Here is a 16,224-nt window from a genome sequence, read left to right as displayed (position 1 = left end):
TATAAACCAATAAATAATAATAGGTATATTTAGCAGGTCAGGCCAGTCCTGCTGCAGGTCTTCCTATCCATATGCAAAGAGATGGGGGGGGGGGGGTGAAAGGATGGATACAAGAGTTCTGAATGTATCACATCTGACCATCTGTTCTATGAGTCAGGTGACAGATCGCAGCCAATCAGCTGCTCCGGATCGTGTCAGGTGACGATGCTCAGCTGTCACTCTGAGTGATCATCACATTCTCAGCATCTCTGATCCGTCCGCATCCTCCGATACCTCTACGGACCCCCGCTTACAGACAGGGCACTAAGGGTACAAGCCTGGCGTGACAAGGGGTATCTCAGGGATGGATAAAATCAAGACCCCCCCCCCCTCCGTTAAGCTGGCATTTAAACTTTACGGGAGAACAGGACAGCGATTTAACCCTCTCAGGGCCAAAGGGCTTAAAGCATCATCGGCCTCAACACGTAGCAGTTAAAGGCCACACCGAGGGGCTAGCGAGCCGGCCGCTGCCGCGATGACTGTTCAGGGATTCATCGCACGGTGTTTGGCCCGGAGGCAAAGCCGAGTAATAAAACCACAGAGGGAATGCAGTAATTAGGGCAGCCCAGGTGACGGAACGAGACGTCGCAAAACAGATTTATTTTTTTTTTAGAACAGATAATAATCTCTCTGCCTCGATGCAGGATTAAAAGGGGCCGATCGTGCAAACGGTGCTCAAGCACCGTTTAAAGGGGTTTAATGGGGTAATTCTCACAAATTATATATATAATGAATATCTGTGAGTTTAAAAGTTATATTAAAATATCCAGTTTACTGATGAAGCGCCAACATATTCCGCAGTGCTGTGCAATGTAAATATAGGGTGACATAACACACCCGTTTACACATACATATACGGCTTCTGAGGGCCCCGCACGTGAGCTAACAATCTAATTCTCTTAATAATTTTGTGCCCCCCCCCCCAAACTTGTGTATCCAGGACCCCTGCGTGTCTTCAGTTTAATTCAATGAGCTCCATGGACAAGCCCCTTAATGCTGATTACTTTACAAGCATATCGATTCTATTTGCATAGGGGGTCTCTATTTTTTTGGATATTAAAGGGGTCAAAATAGTTATTTAGTAACATTTCGGGGGTGAAGGACCCTCTTTTACAATAGCAAAGTTATCGCAAAAGTCTAAGATGCACAGAACAGTTTGAACAAGTTTGCTCCTCACAAGCATCCTGAAGACCCGGAGACAAACTACTAACCCAACTGCTGTATTAGAGTATTAGTACAGAAGGGGGCCGTTTGGGGCAATGGAATCTTTCCACGAGAGCTCAGTGAAAGGGAGTGGTGCATGCATGGCTTAGCAGAACAGGGGAGGTGGGTGAGGGGAGGCAGAGTATTCCCAGATGCTTTTCCTGCCCCTAGATATAAAAGCGCACTAGTGATGACATTAGCGATTTGAAAGAGTCACGTTACTCTGAGTTAGCAAAAGCAGCCTTGTTTTTGTTGCAATCGGCAGAGCGTTAATAAAAGCCGGCCTTGGTAAAAAAAAATAAAAAAATACCCCCCCCAGCTCCGCAACACTCTAACTCCCATCATCCTTCACATACATAGGATCGCAGCCAGACTCATACCCAAACATGCGCAACAGTAAGAAAAATATATGCGGAGTGGGGATAAGCACATAGGGTTATATTAAGAAATAGAAAACATTTCTATGCTACAAAGTAATGAAAAGGCAACAAAGTACATGACTTAACATAAACAGAAATACACTCTGTATACAATGTGTCTGGATTCTGCTGATTCGGATAAATGGAAAATTCCAGTTTTGATATCGTAAATAAACACTTCTGTAAAACTATTGTTTAAAGTTTTCCCCTGATTTTTTTTTTTTTATATTTTTCTGGTTTGAGATAAGCTTGTAAATAACTTTTTTTTGTAAAATAATAATAATAAATGAAAATAATATAAATATAATAAATAACAATAATAATTATAATAATAAATAAATTAATAATAATTATAACATGAGTAGGGAAGCCTGACCTTAGCTTGAAGACAAAAATATAAATCTTATTATAGAGCAAAAAATAACACTAAAAAAATGGTGTTCTTTCCGGCCATGCGCAGCCAAGCACAAGCAATGGAAATGGAAGCATTGATATGCAAATGCATTCCGGCAAAGTGTTGCAGCCCTCCAGCTGTTTCTGAGTCACTCGGAGGCCACCAGAGAATTATGGGACTTGTAGTTCATTAACATGCGGGGAAAGTGTTTTGGGGAGGAAAAAGTGCTGGATACCAACCATTTTCATTATAAGGAATAGCTTAAAACAGAACATATTTAAAATGTTACGCGACACATCGGCCGATGCCCTTTGTTATTTAGTAGACCGGTCCTTCTCAAGACAGGGAAATGTTGGCTTCATGGGCGGCAAGCAATTTTAAGAGCCAGAAATGAAGGGTTAAGCGACCGGTATGGAGGCTGCGAGTCCCCCCGCTCTGCATTCAGTCGTAGGGATTCATTCAGAGGAAGAAGTCACTTACGTACACGGAGCAGAGCAGCATTTCCATCCTACCTTTACTGCAACGACATCGGTGGCCTCCATGGTGGGCACTCGCCCTATCAGCAAACATTTGAGTCATTTCAGAGAGACCCCCCGCCGTCAGAACATAACCATCCAATCACCATGCCAAGCGCTCGCCCGCCAAAGGGATGCCACAGCCAGTGGTACTTGGGCAAGCAAAAGAAAAGCCAATGGGTTGTTTTTAGGTGCAAAAGAAAAATGCAAGAGTATGAGAAGTGGTCGGGCAGAGCGTCGGTGACGAGGGGCAGCTTTGGTCGGTTTACTTGAGCACCAGAAGCATTTAAGAATCTGGATGAGGCCACAGCCTATCAGCGCCTGTTGACAATTAGGTGTCCCCGGTAGAAAATGATGAAACGGGCAAAATGTAGCTGGTTAAATATTAGCTTTTGGGAAGGACTTGGGTACGTTTCTAAATTCAGCAGAGTAGGTGGAACAGCACCTTTACCTGGCTAAACGCGTGGAATTCTAATTTCCGGAGTCACACTAGTGGGATTGCAGCGTTAGTCCGGCGCCCGCGAGGATCTCGTATATTTTGGAGACCGGACTACCTGGAGCCTCCGATCAGCTGACTCTGCCAGATACACAGGAAATAATCTGTGACTGATGAGAGTGATGGGAGTGATGAGAAAAGCACGGGGGGGGGGGATTACTGAGCCCTATTCTATCATCCCTCTGTTATATCCAACCACACGCAGCCGTAAGCCAAACTCTAAATCGCGTTCCTTCGGCCCCCTCCGAGCCGTTCATTAATGCCATTAATAGCGGCACGGGGGAGGACTTGCCCAATTACCGGATCCTGTGACATTTCACTTTGTGTGCCTCCCGGCTTCTGCGCCCTCTGCAATTTCATGCACTTGACACAGAGGCACAGAAACCAAGGACAGAGAAAGAAGCCGCTCATCCATTGTCCCGATGCCACGCGTGGATATCCTTGAGCGGCGGTTACTCACCGGAGGGTGACACGCGTCTTTAGCGATTCTAATCTGAATTGGAAAACTTTTTTTGGGGGGTAATTCAGTTGAAATTTGGATTCACTAAATCTCCGACTCCGGCGGTCAGACTCACTGGTCTGTAGTCACATGTATTCAGACCGATGGATTATTCGCAAAATACAGATATTTTACCAAAACGTGGCATTAAAGGGGTGGTTTAGTAGCCCAGGTGTAAAGTCCCGTCTTGTGGTGTTGGCTCGGCACCATAGGTTTCCCCAGGTTGGGGAATCAGAGGACTTTGTGGAGATTCGCTGGGGAGGGCCCAGCTGTTATTAGGCTCCAACTCTCATCACTCTCATCGGCACATCAAGAGGACTCTGGAAGGTAACCATGTGCATGAGGTCTGCTGGCCCAGCTCTTAGGTCTCCCACTCACATCACAAGCATCTGTCCTGCCGTTTCGAGTGTAACCGGTGTCCAAGGAATATCGGGATAGCCGGATGGGTACCAATAACAGAAAAACACCCGATTCCAAATCACATCACCCTCAGCCAGCCATTTTGGGAGGGGGGGGCAGTGGGATTGATGCTGGGGCCCCTCTGCTAAAATGAGCCTTTCCATTCACCTTGGCTGAGAATGATCTGCGTGGCAGCCTAGCAGGGTAGACTGCTGGGTGCCGGGGGAGGCGGCGGTTGAAGAAAAGTAGGGGGTGCAGTGATCAGAGTCTGGGGGGAGCTGGGTGTTGGTCCAATGTTTTGGTGCAGAGATGGGGGGGTGCAAATGAGGCAGGAATTGAGTGTAGGGCAGAACGTCGCATGGGAGAGGCAGAGGCAGGAGCAGGGGGGGTAACAGATGCGTCTCCAAGCAGAAAGCCGGACCCCCCAAGGGCAAATTCCATTCAACGCACTCACCTCGAGTTTCACTCCAAGGCACGGGGGGGGGGGGGTCAGAGAGAACTTATTACTAAAGGCTGTCAGGGGGCCGGAGACGCGTGCGCATCCTGACAGTGTGGAGCTCGCTGCCTCTGCAGGAGAAGCGCTGACTCTCCGAATGCTGCGCTCCCATTGGCTGAAAGCGGTGACTTCATCCACATACATTCATCATTCGAGACTCCGTGTCCCCGGCTCGGCGTTGGCCTACATTCACCCAAATCAATCGGCGTTCACAGGCGACCTACTGGGAGGGGGCCACACGCGTGTCCGTGCACCGTGACCACGTCGTTCACTAACACGGCTAAAACGGGGGCTTCGGAGAAATTTAATTAATGGGTTTTGGGTAAGAAGATTAACACCAACCCCAGCAGATAATTGTGTTAAAGGGACACCGCCCCGAAGGACATAGAAGCTGCAGGCAGATCGGCCCCATTCGGCCCCCGTCTAGTCGCCGTTTCTCCTGCTGTAAAGACTCAAACCTTAACCAGCCGTGGGTCTCGTCTTAGATTCAGGAGCCGTATGTCTATCCCATGCATGTTTAATATCCTCGCTGTATTACCCTCTACCACTTCTGCTGGAAGGCTGTTCCACTTATCTACCACCCTCTCAGTAAAACAAAAAGTTCCTTTAGATTTAAAACATGGTCGTACCATGTGTGAAAAAGCTTGAGACGATCTGCCGTAAGGTGAAACCTCTGGGAGTTTCAGAGAGGAAACAGATATCGCTGCGGGTAGGAAAAAAATCAACAAAGAGGAAGAGTGGGTGCAGTTTTATGGTAAACGTAAGCGGAGAAATCTTTTTTTACCCGTTAGACATAAAAAGCCTCTGTAAAACCCAGACCCGGCCATTAAACCAAAAAGCTCCCCCCTCTTTTGGCCATAACACGGAGGGTGGGGGCTGTAAGAATGGAAGCAGTCCCGATCCTCGAGGTCTCCCCACTCAAGCAGGGGATTTCCCCGATCGGTTCCAATAATTCTTGGCCGCTCTCCCCGAGGATCCGCCAGGCGGTGGGAAGTGGGACGCCGAGCCGGAGTTCACACTTTCACTCCTTGGATTTTTATTTGGGGGGGGGGGTCATCTTTTTCGTTAAAGAACAGAATGGATACATTATTATTTTCGTTAAAGAACAGAATGGATACAAGTGACAAACGAGAAAAGCTTCATGATTTGGCTTTCAGGTCAGACGCCAAGTTGGCTCCGGGCCCCGTTACTGAAGCCGGCATGAAAGGGGTACAAAGAATTCAAATAGCCAAATATATGACGGATTATTCTTCCAAATAACGGAAATAATTACAGGCTGCGATACAATCACTCCCACCAAAAACAACGAAGAGCTCTTAGAATAGAGAGACTGTCCCGGCTGAACAGGGACACTTGGGTGTTTAATATAGTGATATGGAATGCCCAGGCTTTTCACCCTCTTACTGTCCCTCTCCAAATATTAAGTCAGAGATTCTTTTTTTTGTGCAGAAAAAGGCGCTGCGCTTCGTGACATGTTCTCTGACTCGTTACCGCGGGAGGAAACAATACGGCGACGAAGACAAAAGAAAAAAAAAAGGAAAAAGAAGCAGAGAATGGAGGAAAAAAATCTCCACCGCGGAAGGTTTTATGCGAAGAATCACGCGGGAAACCACCGCTTCCCACGTCGGCGGCCGATCACAATCAGCACCCCGAGCCCCAAAATAAAGAAGTGACTCGTTCCTCAGCGGGAACTTTGTGACAAAGCAGCACGATGAGGGTAAAATATGGCAATTTCAGGAGCCAAGAAGGGGAAGATCTGCGAGCGTTTCAAGGCTGCCAGACTCACAATTCTTGGGTTTCCAAATTGGACTACATTGGCCTTTGGGAGAGCAAAGCGAGTCGACGGATTCGTTCTGCTCAGGAGATGAATGAATGAGATCCGCCATTCAATTAAAAAAAAAAATTAGTCGTTTAAAGTGGCATCTGCATGTCCTTTGCGCAGTCTCTGCGTATTCCGCCATAGTAGCTGCGGTGGGTATTGGGCGCCTTGCCTTACAAACGACCTTCTGGGCCATGGGGATGTGGCATTGAGAAGGATGCACGTGCACTATTTCCCCTCTTATTCACTCTGCGCGTGCGCAAAAAACAGAACTGGAGCGGCAAAACAGGACAGGTCCTGGGAAAAAGCCCTAATCTTGACGGGTGGCACAATATGGTTGTAATCGACCAATTCGTACCGATAGTTACCCATGGACCGGACCCCACAGAGTATTCTCCGGAGGCTGTGTCCACCTGATTTCTGTGGCTCATGCCCGAGATAGAACGCCGCGGAGTATAAAGTCACTCCGGCCAGCTGAAGAAATCCATTTGCGACGTTTCCACCTTGTGTGTTGCTTCATTTCTCAGACGCCGGCGCTGCGGAGGGAGTACGGGCGCTCCGGAGGCAAATAATTGGACAGAAACACCCTGAGACGGTAGGAAGGGGAACCAGGGGCCGATAATTGGCCCCCAGGGCCCGCGCGGCACGCAGACAGGAATCACCTCGCTTCCATCTGTTTTGATTTCCCCGTGAGCCCAAAACGCTCAGGAGCCCGCGCTCCTCGAAAGAAACCGCAAAGAGCTGTCACCGAACGAGTGAAGGAATGAATCGGACAAACAGTGGATTTCCACAAAAAAAAATAAAAAGAAAGTGCGTGAAAAGTATTTAAACTTCTCAGAAAAAGGAGGAGGAAAAATAGTCTCGTAAATAGAGACCTTTGGCCAAAAACCTGGGACCAATCAGTGATCCTGAATCAGTTTTGGATCAAAAGGGGATCCATTTATAAAACCAGAGCACCCCCCGGAGGGGACTTTCATCCTACGGAGAAATTACATTTCCAAATAACAACAATGTGGCTTTTGGACACGTACCCCCTAAAGGGGGTTTGGGGTAAACCTTTTGGCATCACAGGGATGATGCATTAAGACTAACAATAGGATACATTAATGCACAAGAGGCTGAAGAGTTAAAAGTGAAATAATTTTTAGCACCCAAAGGGTTAAGTATAGACAGAGCTTCTATCCCAGGGGAGAAATACCTTAAAGAGGAGGAATAATTATCCCCAACGTCAGCACACCAAGTTAAGAGGCTGCTCCCATTGGGTAAGGTATATATATATATGGGGTTCTAATATATATCACTTATTTAATATGCAGATAAAATTTACTGCTTTGTATAGCGCCATCCTATTCCGTAGCGCTGTACAACAACCACATTCATTATTTACTGTATAGATCTGTAAAAGATCACAGCGACCGCAGCTCAACAGAACCCTGTGATGTCACAGTGCATTGTGACACGTGCGTTCTACAACGGTGGACACCGGCCAGAGAGGGGTATCAGCAGAAAATGTGTAGAAAAATAAATGCTTTAAATAAAATATATTCAATTCTAATTTCCTTATTCTGGTTAATAAATCAATAGGGTAGTAGAATGAAGCTGCAACCAAACAGGGAGGAATAATTATATATATATACATATAGGGTTCTAATATATATCACTTATTTAAATATGCAGATATTAACTATTATCATTTACTGCTTTGTATAGCACCATCATACTCCTCAGCGCTGTACAACAATAACATATTATTTACTGTATAGATCTGGAACATTATAATATCCAATATTTACAATTCTTACATATGATAAATTATTGTTTTTCATTCACTAACCTAAACATGGGGAAGCAGATGATACAAAATCTGACCCTCAAGCGTCTCCAAAGCTCCATTTTGAGGGATTTCTCTGTCCCTCGTCGGACGTTCAGATTGCGGATATTAGATGTAAAAACACCGCTAAACCAGCAAAATCGATTGATTCGCTACCAAAAAGATTCTCTGTCGAGCAGAAAACTACAAAGTTCTAGCAGCCGCTGTCACTCTGTCTGAAGTGGTGACTCGCAGTGACGGCAGCTTTACAGGCCTCGGTGATGTCACAGTGCATTGTGACATCACAGCAACTGCAGCTCAACAGAACCCTGTGATGTCAGTGGACGCCGGCCAGAGAGATTTCTGAGCTGCTGATTTTTAATTATTTAACCCCAAAATATCATCCATCTTCCCTTCACATACAAGCTAAACGGGAAACGAGGCGCCCATCCCGCTGCCCATAAGGGGTATCAGCAGAAAAAGTGTAAAAAGTAAATGCTTTAAATAAAATATATTAAATTCTAATTTCCTTATTCTGGTTAATAAATCAATAGGGTAGTAGAATGAAGCTGCAACCAAACAGGGAGGAATAATTATATATATATATATATATATATATACATATAGGGTTCTAATATATATCACTTATTTAAATATGCAGATATTAACTATTATCATTTACTGCTTTGTATAGCACCATCATACTCCTCAGCGCTGTACAAAAATAACATATATTATTTACTGTATAGATCTGGAACATTATAATATCCAATATTTACAATTCTTACGTATGATAAATTAATGTTTTTCATTCACTTACCTAAACATGGGGAAGCAGATGATACAAAATCTGACCCTCAAGCGTCTCCAAAGCTCCATTTTGAGGGATTTCTCTGTCCCTCGTCGGATGTTCAGATTGCGGATATTAGATGTAAAAACACCGCTAAACCAGCAAAATCGATTGATTCGCTACCAAAAAGATTCTCTGTCGAGCAGAAAACTACAAAGTTCTAGCAGCCGCTGTCACTCTGTCTGAAGTGGTGACTCGCAGTGACGGCAGCTTTACAGGCCTCGGTGATGCCACAGTGCATTGTGACATCACAGCAACTGCAGCTCAACAGAACCCTGTGATGTCAGTGGACGCCGGCCAGAGAGATTTCTGAGCTGCTGATTTTTAATTATTTAACCCCAAAATATCATCCATCTTCCCTTCACATACAAGCTAAACGGGAAACGAGGCGCCCATCCCGCTGCCCATAAGGGGTATCAGCAGAAAAAGTGTAAAAAGTAAATGCTTTAAATAAAATATATTAAATTCTAATTTCCTTATTCTGGTTAATAAATCAATAGGGTAGTAGAATGAAGCTGCAACCAAACAGGGAGGAATAATTATATATATATACATATAGGGTTCTAATATATATCACTTATTTAAATATGCAGATATTAACTATTATCATTTACTGCTTTGTATAGCACCATCATACTCCTCAGCGCTGTACAAAAATAACATATATTATTTACTGTATAGATCTGGAACATTATAATATCCAATATTTACAATTCTTACGTATGATAAATTAATGTTTTTCATTCACTTACCTAAACATGGGGAAGCAGATGATACAAAATCTGACCCTCAAGCGTCTCCAAAGCTCCATTTTGAGGGATTTCTCTGTCCCTCGTCGGATGTTCAGATTGCGGATATTAGATGTAAAAACACCGCTAAACCAGCAAAATCGATTGATTCGCTACCAAAAAGATTCTCTGTCGAGCAGAAAACTACAAAGTTCTAGCAGCCGCTGTCACTCTGTCTGAAGTGGTGACTCGCAGTGACGGCAGCTTTACAGGCCTCGGTGATGTCACAGTGCATTGTGACTTCACAGCAACTGCAGCTCAACAGAACCCTGTGATGTCAGTGGACGCCGGCCAGAGAGATTTCTGAGCTGCTGATTTTTAATTATTTAACCCCAAAATATCATCCATCTTCCCTTCACATACAAGCTAAACGGGAAACGAGGCGCCCATCCCGCTGCCCATAAGGGGTATCAGCAGAAAAAGTGTAAAAAGTAAATGCTTTAAATAAAATATATTAATTTCTAATTTCCTTATTCCGTTTCATAAATCAATTGGTTGCAGCTTCACATATTAATCTGGCTTCTACCACCCTAATGGGGAGGAATAATTATCAAGAACATGAGAACACTCATCACATACATTATTTACGGTAGACATCGGTCAGAAAGATTTCTGAGCTGCTGATTTTTAATAATTCAGCCCAAAAATACCTTTTTCTTCCCTTCACATACATGCTAAACAGGGTAATGAAGCGTGTCTGAGTGCTTGCAAATACCCTTGCTGCAGGAGAGGGGCCCCCACACCAAGCGGGCCCCCATCTGACCTCCCACATCACCCAGAAGCACCCTATTCTCTGTGCCCCGCAAGCTACTATAGTAATTATACTGGAACAAGTTGTTAATCCGCCCCTGACATCTCTTTTAAGGGATGTACTTAGAGGCAGTGGCATATTCAGGCCTAGGGAGGCAGGTCCATGGGCAGGGGCGTAATAGGGCCCTGGTGCAAAAATTGCCCCTGGTGTCCCCTGACTTTAGCAATCAACATGTCCCTAAGTGCCACCTTTGCCCCCAGACAGTTTCTCAGTGCCCGCCAAACAGCTCGCCTGGGCCCCTGCCCACAACACTTTAGTGATGTCCGGATCGTGAACGAATCGTTCATTTGATCCGATTCTTTTCAGCGATCCGGTCAGGTTACAGCTCATTCATTCACAGAGGAACGATGACTCAGAGTCAGAGAGTCGTTCAAAGAGTCCAATGATTCTTTTATAAATAAATACATTAATAATCTTCACTGCCCCAGGATTTAGATTCCCCTCAGTTTGCCCCCCTTTACCTCTAACTGAAGTTAACTTTATTAAATTTGTTAAATTAACCCTCAGTCATCAGCATTAAATTAACCCTAAAGACCCCATTACCCATAACTGCCCCTAAATGAACCCTTAACACCCCATCAACCATAACTGCCCCGAAATTAACCCTAAACACCCCATCAACCACAACGGTGGTTAATGGATAGGAATGATGAGGATGAATTTTATGATAATAATTTTTTTCCGTGGGTCAGGCCTCAGCCAGCGCCATATATTCTACTGGCTAGCGTTGTGTTAGATCCATCACCATGTGACTTTGCGCCCCTTGTCTGGAAATGAGTGAGGCATCATTTTATATTATTATTTTTAATGGAATTTACACATTATTTGGGCTTTATGGGCTGTAGAACCCTCATACCCCTCAGAGGTTGTGCAACGAGAGACTGGCCAAACTGAACTGGGGCACTTTGGAAGTATGCCCATTGGTCAGGGGTGTAACAATATGGTTTTACAGGGGGCAACCATGGCAAAGTCCCATGATGAAATCCGGTTGCAACCCCGCAACCTTTCTACCTTGACAGCGACACAAGTTATGATGTCATAACCCCACAGAGGCAAAGATCTCCCTACTGAGTATTGGGGGCAGACTGCCAGGGCGTCAATATTATAAATGTCAAAAAAAATAAATGTAAAAATAAATGAATTCCTAAACAAAGTAACAAAGGTAACACATTATCTACAGCAACAATACGAAGCAGCAGATCCTAAGACGACACTGCCCATCACTCTAAGCCAACGTATAAATAATTCATTTGTTTTCCCCTTGGCACGCGAATGTATCCTTACTGGTGTTCCGAAATGCTCTGCAATCCTTAAAAAACTTTTGAAGAGGTTACGGAAGGATCACAGCGGCGGTATCTGGGTCCCGTTACCATGGAAACAAAAATTCCTAAATTAGCAGCCACGGTAGGAGGGTTATTTCCCAGTCATCTCCTCCAGGGGATCCATGGAGAGGCAAAGCTGGACCAGGAGCATAACAAGACACAGGAGAGGCAACTAAAAATAACCGCATTACACACCGGCTCCTCGCTGGAAACCAGGCACGAGAGGTGATCCACCAAGCGCAATCAGGTGATCGACAACGCTTATCACCCTCAGGCAACCAATATGGGGTTAGAGAAGAACCGTTACATCACAAACACTCGACCCTGTGCCACACACTCCTATCACGACACGCATTTTACGCGCACCCCGTCCTAGCTGTAGGCAGGTACATGCCGGTATTGCCTCCGTTACCTATCCATCATCGGTCCGTGCGGATAATTCGCAACAGCCCCTCGCGGAAGAAGCGGACTGATCCGCGTTAACAAACGCAACAAAACAGCCGCAGGGCGCAGCCGCCGCGGCGTTCGGGGAAGACACCGATGGGCAGTAATAAAGCAAAACAGTTATGGACGCACTGAAGGAGACTTACCTGCTCTCACTAAGCCCCTGGATTTCGGGATCCGTCCCCTCGTTCATCTGAAGGCTCATTCGACTTCTTAGCCGCAGTCCTCGGCGTCTTGGAGACGTGCTCGGCGTGGAACAGTTAGAGCGGGTACTTTCTTCATCGCTCGACGGGGTTATCTCTATGGAGGGCAACTGGAGATATTCGAGATTCCCGGTGCACTCCAGACTGTGTGCCGATTCCCGGTTCCGCGCGGCCTTCGAGCGTCTCATCTTAAAGCGTTTGCGCCGATGCCCCGTGGTGGGGCAGGTGGGGGAGGCTGGGGTATTGTCTGTTAGATTTGGGATCCTCAAGTCTGGTATCTGTAGAGTCTCGCCGATCTCCCCACTTAACATTTTGAAACTCGAAGACGATACGAGATGCTCCAGAACCAATCAGACGACTTCCTGACCCGCGCGGCTATCAAGAGTGACACAATGTATCTTCTTAAACAGCAGCGAGCCTCTCCGAACTATAAAGCGGCTTCCGTTTGTTTGCCTGTCCTTAATGCCCTCGTCATGCAGTCGAAACCCTTTCTGGGTGATCCTGTAACAAAAAAAAGGTCAAATTTTAGAAAAATTAGACAATAAACCACGCAGAGCGTGAGCGGGGGAAACAAACATTAAAGGGAGAAGTAGCGGCTGAGACCAGCAGGGGGGGGGGGGGGATTCTCAGAACAAGCTGCAGCTGCCAGCGAAACCCAAGACCCGCCGGCTTAAGAGCGAAACAGGAAAAACTCTTTCCTCGCCACGGCCAAAACTTCAACCCCAAGCAACTTTAAAGCACCTGCCTGCTGTGCGCGGGGGCCGCCCGCCTGCTCTGCGCACATCTACCAGACTGCGACGCCTCGAGGATGCTTTAAAAGAAAAGGGCTACAAAGTGGCCCCGGCGGTAGAGAAGGACGAGTAAGGGGAGAGCGGAACGAGGAGAGCGGAGGAATCCCTGCACTTATCTCGTCGCTCTCTACCTTACTGGCGCTGGCGACAAGGAATCAAATAGATTCAGTCTTTAGCATCTCCTAAAAGAGAGGATGGAACAATGTCTCCCTCTAGTGATCAGAAAGGGGTACGGCACGCCCCAAAGCTAACACTTCTATAAATCAACAATTATTATTATTTTTTATGTGTTTTAGTAAGGGGGGTTATTTAAAAAAAAAAAAAAAATTTAGTTCTAGTATTTATATCTTCTACCCCTCCTACCTGGTTGTAGAACCTACATAAAGGACACCATAGCTAGTCTGAATAAAGCAAGAATTCAGCAATATCATTCAAAAGAAATACATATCAGGGATTCCGTCACACTATATGTTCAAATATCGCTTAGCCCGCTACTGCGTCAAAAGAACCCCAAGTCTAAATAAAATGCTTTGGATCAGCGTCTTCCGATTCACTGGGTTCATTCCCTGAATCTGTGACAGTTAAGTGCTAGTGCAGCATAGCTGCCAAACGTCATGACATTGCCAGGTCAGTCCTGACACCCAAGGTTATATTCCATTTGTTGGATGTTCCTGATGATCCCATAAAGCGGACAGAGACATGCGCAACATCACACGTTCCTTCTCCGCAGGCGCGGGGACATAAGCGGGTATAATGCGGTATTTCTTACAAAAGTGTGATTATGAATCAAATATTTTATATTGTAAAAAAAAAAAAACCTTAAAAAAGTGCCTGTCCCTTTAATACCAGTTTATAGCTAAAAAAATTCGAAGGGTCCTATTAAATGTTTCTTATCTGCCGGGTCTCCGAGCGTTTGAACTTGCAGGAGATTAGAAGACATAGAAATTCCGTTTCCATAGCAACGTCAGAAACTTCCTAAACCTTTTAATTTTTCTTCTCCAAATACGCTACATTTGCCTAATTAATTCCCCCAGTTCTGTATGCAGCGCTGGGGCAAAAAATATAACTCGGTTAAAAAGAAAGAGCGATATTTTTGAAAACATATTTTTTAACTGATACACGTAATAAAAAGTCGGCAGGAGATCCGCTTTAACCTTCAGAGCCCTCAATAAACTCACCGATCTTCATCTTATTGTCTTTGCAGCTTTAGACAGAGACCTCAGTCAATGGAAAAACATCTTTCACCAACAGAAAACTAAAATTCTAGGACTTTACTCACCAAACTCTCACCTACTTCGCTATGGTTTACGAGGGTCTTTCTGCTTTTTCTGCCCTATAGCACGCGTAGCTCATGGAACAGATCCCTAACTTACGGTTTAGTGAATCAACCCCTAAAATTACAGATTTGTGTCGGACGATCCTTTTGTCTTATTGATGCTTAGATTGAAAATGTCTCGGAATTGGAATACGATCTGCTCTTGAAAGTAACGGGTCAATAATTTAACCCTATCAGCACTCCTTCCACTGCTGCCTATTGGGGGGGGGGGGGGTACGAGAATAAACATTCCAGAACTGACTTAATAAGCATTTTATTACAAAAAAAATGAATGAGAGTTGGAATTTATGATGTCCGAGCCTTGGTGTCGCCATGGTAACAGCTGTGTCTGTGTTACCCGGCCCGATAGAAATCACAGCCCCCACACACACACACCATTGCATCCTGCTATTTCGGTCACTCGCCGATCCTCTATAAGCAGGAGCCGTAACGGGGGCTTCAGGAGCCATACACCTATCCCAGGCATGTTTAAATTCCCTCGCTGTATTATTCTCTACCACTTCTGCTGGTAGGCTGTTCCACTAATCTACCACATCTATCGTAGATGTATGGCAGCCAACGTCATCACCCTAATGACAACGCGGCCAAATCAAGCCAAGATGACCACCATGTCCTCCCAGGCGCGTTCTACCCCGACAGACCGAGACGGAATGTCGGCAGCTACTGTTACCGATGGAATCGTGTTAAGCTGGAGCCGCGACCTGCATCTCGATGTTAAATACAACGTGAAAAACTTCCCGGGGGGTATGTGAGGAACCGGCTGACATGAAAGGGCACGACACACTTAACGAGACGCCGCGTCTTAGCTTCTCTGATCAAAGACCTACGAGTTTCCTCCAACTCCTCCATCTCTCCCTCAGACATCGTCTATTCTTCCAGCTCTGGTCGATGTTAGAACATACAGGGGGTATAATTAATGATTCCCCCCCCAGGGCAGTTGTTGGTCCTGCCGGAACCGCCTGGGAAGATTGGACCTCAATCCAATTAAATAGCAAACAGGTGATAAGGGGCTCACGTGTCAGAGGGATTTAGTAACGTCACCGCTACGGACGCATAAAGACCCCGCATCGTGTTGTCTATTGAAGGGATAAAATTAGGCATCACTTGGGGATTCAGCAACAAAGAGACTCGTGTGACAAACAGGCTGTTTATTAGGCAGGTTAGGGGGTTTTTTTGCTAAAAGGAGGCCACGCGAAACATCAGATTATTGTCAAAAAGACGATTTCGATGTTAGGAACCGAAAAAAAACTCTGCAGCAATCTGAGAAAATAAAATATTCTAATAATTATAATAAATAATAATAAACAATAACAAAAATAATAGAACATAAAATAATAATAAACAATAATAACAATAAATAATACCATTTTTTTGTGTTAATGGGCGGTAGGTGAGATCAGCCTGGAAGCATCCAGGGTCCGGCTTCCCGGAGCCCTCGCTTTTCGGGATGCTGGTAGGTGGTCCCACTGAAATCTGCCCACTTTTGGAGTGGAAGTGGGTGGGGAAAGGGGCGTGTCACAAAGCTGCTCCAGCGACCCAGGGAAGCCGTGGTTAAGCTGGAGTCTCCGGGCAAAACCCGTCGAGTTCCCT

At 45.4% G+C, this 16,224-nt stretch overlaps 1 pseudogene; it reads right to left on the bottom strand.

The window, feature by feature from the left end:
* Positions 1 to 12,818, bottom strand: part of LOC149286914 (protein Aster-B-like) — a 38,018-nt pseudogene extending 25,200 nt beyond the window's left edge.
* Positions 12,819 to 16,224: the final 3,406 nt, after the last annotated feature.

Source organism: Sceloporus occidentalis, unplaced genomic scaffold (assembly GCF_023333645.1).
Source record: "Sceloporus occidentalis isolate IW3139 unplaced genomic scaffold, rSceOcc1.0.p SCAF_66, whole genome shotgun sequence".
NCBI classification, from domain to species: Eukaryota; Metazoa; Chordata; class Lepidosauria; order Squamata; family Phrynosomatidae; genus Sceloporus; species Sceloporus occidentalis.
This window is presented reverse-complemented; position numbering and strand designations above follow the sequence as displayed.